The sequence below is a fragment of the Acomys minous genome (genome assembly GCF_964271855.1).
Source record: "Acomys minous genome assembly, chromosome: 4".
In the NCBI taxonomy this organism is placed as follows: domain Eukaryota; kingdom Metazoa; phylum Chordata; class Mammalia; order Rodentia; family Muridae; genus Acomys; species Acomys minous.
The window spans coordinates 36,994,180-37,000,911 of record NC_140486.1 but is presented as its reverse complement, the minus strand read 5'-3'; positions in this window follow the sequence as shown (position 1 = coordinate 37,000,911).

Genomic DNA, 6,732 nt, shown 5'->3' with positions numbered 1-6,732 from the left:
TATCTTCCTGTGGCTGAACTCTTGACACAGTGGCTATCGGCCAGGTTTGTAGGTAGTACTGATAAAATGCCTGAGTGTCAGTCTTACCCCCTCAAACATCATCTATAATTACTTCAAATTCACAAACTAAAATTATACTTAGCCTCCCTCACCAAAGTGGCTCATCATGCTATTTTCTCCCTATTTTTATTGCCTTAGTAAAATAACATTTCCTTAGACATCTAACCCCCTAATCAGTGGCTTATCTCAATTCCTACTCTTCTAAGGGGAACCTTCAAAACATGTTCCTTCATTTTATCCAGAACAAAACTTCTCTATAAAAAAAATTAAACAAACACATATACCATGGCAGTCATCTATTTTCTGTACCAGAAAATAGAAATATTTAAAAATATCATTTTATTATTTAAAATTATAAGCTATAGGACAATAATATTTTTTCCTCAGAGAAAATGTATATAGCAAACCTGACAGTTTTGGATATTAAAAAAAGATATTTCTTTATTTATTGCTAATTTTTAGGATTCAGAAAGCAGAGAACCTACAATAGAAAATCTGACTGCCAGCTGGTTGTTGGTGGCATACACCTTTAATCCCAGCACTTGGGAGGCAGAGGCATGCAGATCTCTGAGTTCTAAGCCAGCCTGGTCTACAGAGTGAGTTCCAGGACAGCTAAGGCTAAGAAAAACCCTGTCTCAAAACAAAACAAAAATCTGAATCCCTACGATGTGCCTTAATTAAAGCACCATGACTTTTAGCAAGCTACTTAATGATTTTTTTTCTTATAAATGTCTCTCATTCTGTCTTATATAGGTTGTGTTTTCTTGGGAAACAGAGAATGAAAATGCTAGATGGAAGATAAGCCTTCCATCCATTGAACCCTGCCTTCTTTTCTGTTAGGTCAGAACTCTATTAAGATGTTTTTCTGTGAAAGCCTCTCAATTCCACACTTTTATTTTTAAAACTACAGCCAGCAGTACTTGCCGTTTACTGTGGAGTTATGTTACTCACGAGGTGTCTACAGAAGTGGTACTCTACTTCTAGAATCTGGTCCTCTTCTCTGGGCTAAGTCACATGCTAGTATTTTACAAAGGTGCAGAAATCTTAAACTCTCCTGTAAGAAGAACTGAATTCAATACAACTTAAGGAGGTGAAAGAGTCGTCTGGGGAGAGTTAAGTCCCATGTGTGTGGGAAGGATGGCCATTAATCAGGCTTTGACACAGGGTTGAGGTGAGGGTGCCATGACTTTCTTGTACTTCCTTATCCTGTCAGAGTTAGATTTCAGTTCAGCCTTTCTTCCTAAACTATCCAAATGTCATCTGTGTCTAGGAAGCTTTCAAAGCTGAAGAAAATCCCCTGATAGGTGAAGGAGGATTCTGATAGACTCAGCTGGGGTTCAGCTTTGAGTCCATTAAGTGACGAAGGACTCTGGGGTAAGGCAGGATAGACCAACAGTCAGAGCCTGTGCTCTGTTGTTAGACAGCCTCCGTGAACTGCGTGATCCTCGGGGTGACTTTAACTTACTGTCTCAGCCTCATTATCTGTAGCCTGGAAATTATATTGTGGGGACTACATTCTCTGTGAAAACACAGAAGGATCCCAGAACAAGTGGGCTGGTTACTTTTATGTAAACTTGACACAATTATAGTGATCTGAGCTGAGAGAACTTCAACGCTAAAACAATGCTTCCATAAGACTGGACTGTAGACAGGCAAACCTGTAGGGAATTTAAAAATTACTGATCAGTGGGGGTGGGAGGCACAAGTTAGGTGGTACCATCCCTGGGCTGGTGGCCTTGGTTCTATAACAAAGCAGACTGAATAAGCCAATGAGGAGCAAGCCAGTAAGCAACATTCTTCCATGGCCATTGTATCCTGTCTCCATGTTCCTGCCCTGTTTGAGTTCCTGCCCTGACTGCTTTTCATGATGAACTGTGATATGGAAAGTGTAAGTGAAATAAAACCTTTTATCCACAAGTTGCATTTGATTATGATGTTTCATCACAATAGTAACCCTAAGACAACAAGTAAGGTACCAAAACAGTAGAGCTAGAAAGAAATCATAATGATCAGGACAGAATTCAGTGAAACAAAGACTTAACAGTGTAAAGAATGAAACAAAGAGTTGGTTATACATATATACACAAGTATATCTATAACATATAACAAAACTCATCATATTGTACATAAACTAAAATTTAATTAAAAATAAAATGTTCTGACAGCCAAGGCTACACAGAGAATCCCTGTCTTGAAAACCAAACAAAAACCAAACAACCAAATATATATATAATCCTTTGGTTAAAAAATGTATATAGCACAGCAGAAAAAATATTAATAGTTCTTTCCTCTGAATGGTGAGATGTGCATTGTCTACTGCATTTCCTTATTTTTTTTTAACAATGAATGTACTTACATCTTCAAACAAACAAACAAACAAACAAACAAACTAGGTATTGTGGCATCCCGCTTTAATCCCAGCAATTGGGAGACAGAGTTGGAAAACTGGGAGGCTAAACCAGCCTGGTCTACATAGTGAATTCTAGGAGAACAAGGGCTACATCCTAAGACACTGTCAAAACAATAATAAAAAATTAAAACATGTATGTTCTGCTATCTTTTAATTTTTAGTTAAAATTCTTAGTTTTAGTTTTTCAAGACAAGGTTTCTCTGTATAGCTTTGGTTATCCTGGAACTTACTCTGCAGACCAGGCTGGGAACTCAGAGATCTGCCTGCCTCTACTGCCCTAGTGCTGGGATCAAAGGCGTGTGCACCACTACGGTCCAGCTGTTCTGCTATTTTCAAGTAATTCTTTTGTTTCATGAGAATCATCCTTTTAATTTATATTCACTAAGCACTTAATAATCTTGTTTTAATATTCTCAACTTAAACTTTATTATTACTCTTCACATCTTCCTTTTATTTATTTATTTATTTTTAGAGACATAGTCTTTCTATGAAGACCAAAGCTTCAAATACATGATATTTCTGCCTGTCCTAGTTTGTTTTTCTGTTACTGTGATAAAATATTGTCCAAAACCAATTTGTAGAACATAGGATTTATTTGGCTTGCCGGCTCTGTAGTCTGTCATACAAGGAAGTCAAGGCAAGGGTTTAAAGCAGAAACCTAGAGGCAGTAATGAAGCAGAGACTGCCGAGGGATGCTGCTTACTGGCTTGCTTTCCCTAGCCTGCTCAGCCATCCTTTTTACACAAACTAGGATCGCCACCCCAGCAGTGGCACCATCTGCAGTGGGTGGTGGATCACCCACTGTCACATCAGTCATTAATCAAGAAAATGTTCCAAAGACCTGCCTACAGGCCAGTCTGATGGAGGCATTCTCAATTAAGGTTCCTTCTTCCTAGGTGACTCTAGATTGTAGCAAGTTGACAAAAACTAACCAGCACACTGTCCCAGCCTCCCAAGCCTGCTGATGTTGTGCTACAGTCAGGAACCACCACACCAGACTTCTGAGTTATCTGAAGTTCTGCACTAATTATATTTTTCCCTTTATATCTAAAATTTGACCTTTTTTCATGCCTATTCTAACTTTGCTTCTCTCTCTCTCTCTCTCTCTCTCTCTCTCTCTCTCTCTCTCTCTCTCTCTCTGTGTGTGTGTGTGTGTGTGTGTGTGTGTGTGTGTGTGTGTATGTGTGTAAGTGCAGGTACATGTTTGCTACAGAGCACAAGGGGAAGGCAGGATTCTGCTCACTTTGTTGAGATGGTATCTGGTTAATTCTGTTCTGAGAACTCTAGGCTACGAGCCTGTTAACTTCATCTTTCTCTACCTCTTCCTGTTCCTGAGCTCACCATAGAAGCACCAAGATCACAGATGCACACCACTGCAACTAGCCTTTTACGTGGGTTTGGGATATCAAACTTAATTGTCAGGCATGCTAATGCTTTTTCTCATTCAGCCAAAACTCCCTGGCTGGAGGTTTAATTTACTATTGTGTAAAAATTTCATTCTGTAACATTTGTATAACTTAACACATTAATTATGCAGGTTAATGGGATGTATTATGTCTTTTTACGGTAAAGAACCCTAGGGCTTCTTTACCACTTCCTAGGAATCCCTATCAGGACTCATTTGCTTTGTTGCCACATATGAGGGAACATGTAGTACTCGCCTTTCTGAGTCTCACTTATTTCTCCTAACATAAAACCCTGTAGTTCTGTTCACTTTGCTGGAACTGACACTATTTCCTTCTGCTTTTTGGTGGAATGATATTCCATTGTACATCTATAAAGTTTTAGTGTCTTCATCTATGAACAGGCACCTAAGATAATTTGTTGTTTTAACTGTGGTGACTTAGTACAATAATAGGGTTCTCCCCTTTCCTATAGTTATATAAGCAACAACAATTTCTGGTTAGAGGAGACTTTCCATCCAGGGAAACTAGCAGCGGGGATCCAGTTGTTCTAAGTTTTCACCCACGCTGGATGGGCCTTTTGACGACTCGGCTGCGTTTGAGTTGGCCACATTCCTGCATAGGTATAAAGGTGAGAACAAGAATTCCTGGAAAGAATTTGTGTCTATAAAGGCTGATTGACCGATTAGAACTTCAGTGGTGTGAACATGTTAGGTCCAGAGCCAAATCGCAGTTTACCTTGGGTAATATTTAGCTCCCTAATTAGCTATCCCTTGGCTACCTCCGTGTCAGACCCAACCTCATGTGACGAATAGATAAAAACCTCTTAGGATGTATTAATTTTAAGAAGGTGTAGCTTCTATTAACCAAAAGGTCAAATAAGCACCATTAAGTAGCATCTGAATCCATAGGTGTGAGTTTTCTACTTTGCTGTAACCTGCTTCTCAGATGTCGGTAGCCCACGCCTTTAATCACAGCACTCTGGGAGGCAAAGACAGGCGGGTCCCTGAGTTCAAGTTTAGCCTGATCTACAGATTGATTCCATCACAGCCAAGACTACACAGAGAAACCCTGCCTCAAAAAACAACAAACAAACAAACAAACAAACAAACAAAACAAAACAAGAATGTCTTTATTTGTGATTTAGTTTTATTACTATGAAACTTCCTGAAACTGTTTTCACATTGGAACATGGAATTCTGGGTACCCCAGCTGTGTTCCCAAGGCCTTTCTGATATTTGGCTTCAGAATAAACTATCTCATCAGCTTTGAATTCAGGATTATGTTTTTGCGTAGAGAATACTTACCGCACTATATGGTCATAGGCTATCAAGTCTCATCTTGGCAGTCTACTTATTCTTTCTTTGAGTGGCATCAGGTTCCCTTCAGTCTTAGACCTAGGGGAGGGGAATAGAGTGAAAGTGGGAGGGAGGGAGGGACAGGAGGATACAAGAGATGGGATAACAATTGAGTTGTAATATGAATAAATTAATTAAATTTTAAAAAAGAGAATACTTACCTCCAATAAAGTGTCACGATTTGAGTAAAGCCACACATGATGCTTGTGACTTAGTAACGGATTTTTAACCAGCATCTAACTGGCTGAGCATCAGGTGTCACTCAAAGGCCTGGAGCCTCCACTAGCCACTAAGAGAGTTTTGAAACAGCTGAGACTGCCTAGAAAAACATTGGAGGAAGTAGCCTTTTGATTGGCAATTTCTGCCACCGCAGGGAAATAGGGAGCCAGGAGGAAAGGGTTTGAGAATGCCACCCCTGCTGGCTCTTTGGAAGCAACAGCAATAGCATTCAGTCTTGATGATTCAGAAGTATGGAGCGGACAGCAGCGGCTCTTGCTCTAGCCCCGATCCCTGTGCGCTGTGTGGTAGTCATTTGGTTCTGCTGCCAGGCAACTTGTGAGGGTTGGGTACGGAGACTGACAGATATCGGTCAAACTGTGAGCTTTCTGTCTGCCTGTTTGTGGATTTTTAACAGGCACTGAAGTTTTCTCATAATGCCTAAACTGTAGCCAAACAACTTAAGGGAGAGCTGGGGCCTGCTGGTCTGTCCCATTTGCGGCCTAAGAACCCTGAATAGGGAAGTAACATGACCCAGACTAATGTGATCTTGAGGAAATGAATCTCTCTGACTTTAGGGTTCTTCGTTTCTTAAAAAGCAAAACAAAAGAAGGCAATAAAAAAAAAGCAAACAAAAAGCCCCAAACAAAGGCATTAATTTTAAAGACTGTGAATAAAGGAGGCAGGCCTGGTGGCACGTGCCTTTAATCCCAGAGACTTCCAGGATATCCAGAGCTACGTGGTGAGGCTCAGCTTCTTTCTCCCTTTCTTTCTTTCTTTCTTTCTTTCTTTCTTTCTTTCTTTCTTTCTTTCTTTCCTTCCTTCCTTCCTTCCTTTCCTTCCTTCCTTTTCCTTTTTTTTTCAAGACAGAGTTTCTCTGTGTAGCCTTGGCTGTCCTGGACTCACTTTATAGAGCAGCCTGGCCTCGAACTCACAGAGATTCCCCTACGTCTGTCTCCAAGAGGGCTGGAATTGCAGGTGTGCACACCTGTGCCACACTGTGAGACTCACTTTCAAAAGAAAAAAAAAAAAGAATGTATAGTGGATGTTCTTTCACCATGGAACGCTGTGAGCTTTCTATGAGAGTATTATAAATAACTCTTTTAAATGCATATGGGTGAAGAAATCTCCCAACAGAGATTTATGAGTGTCAGATATATATATATATATATATATATATATATATATATATATATATATATATATATTAAGCAACAACCTTCACATTTGAAATATGTTTGAATTACATTACAAATGTTGGCCAAGATCCCAACTCATTGGTCAA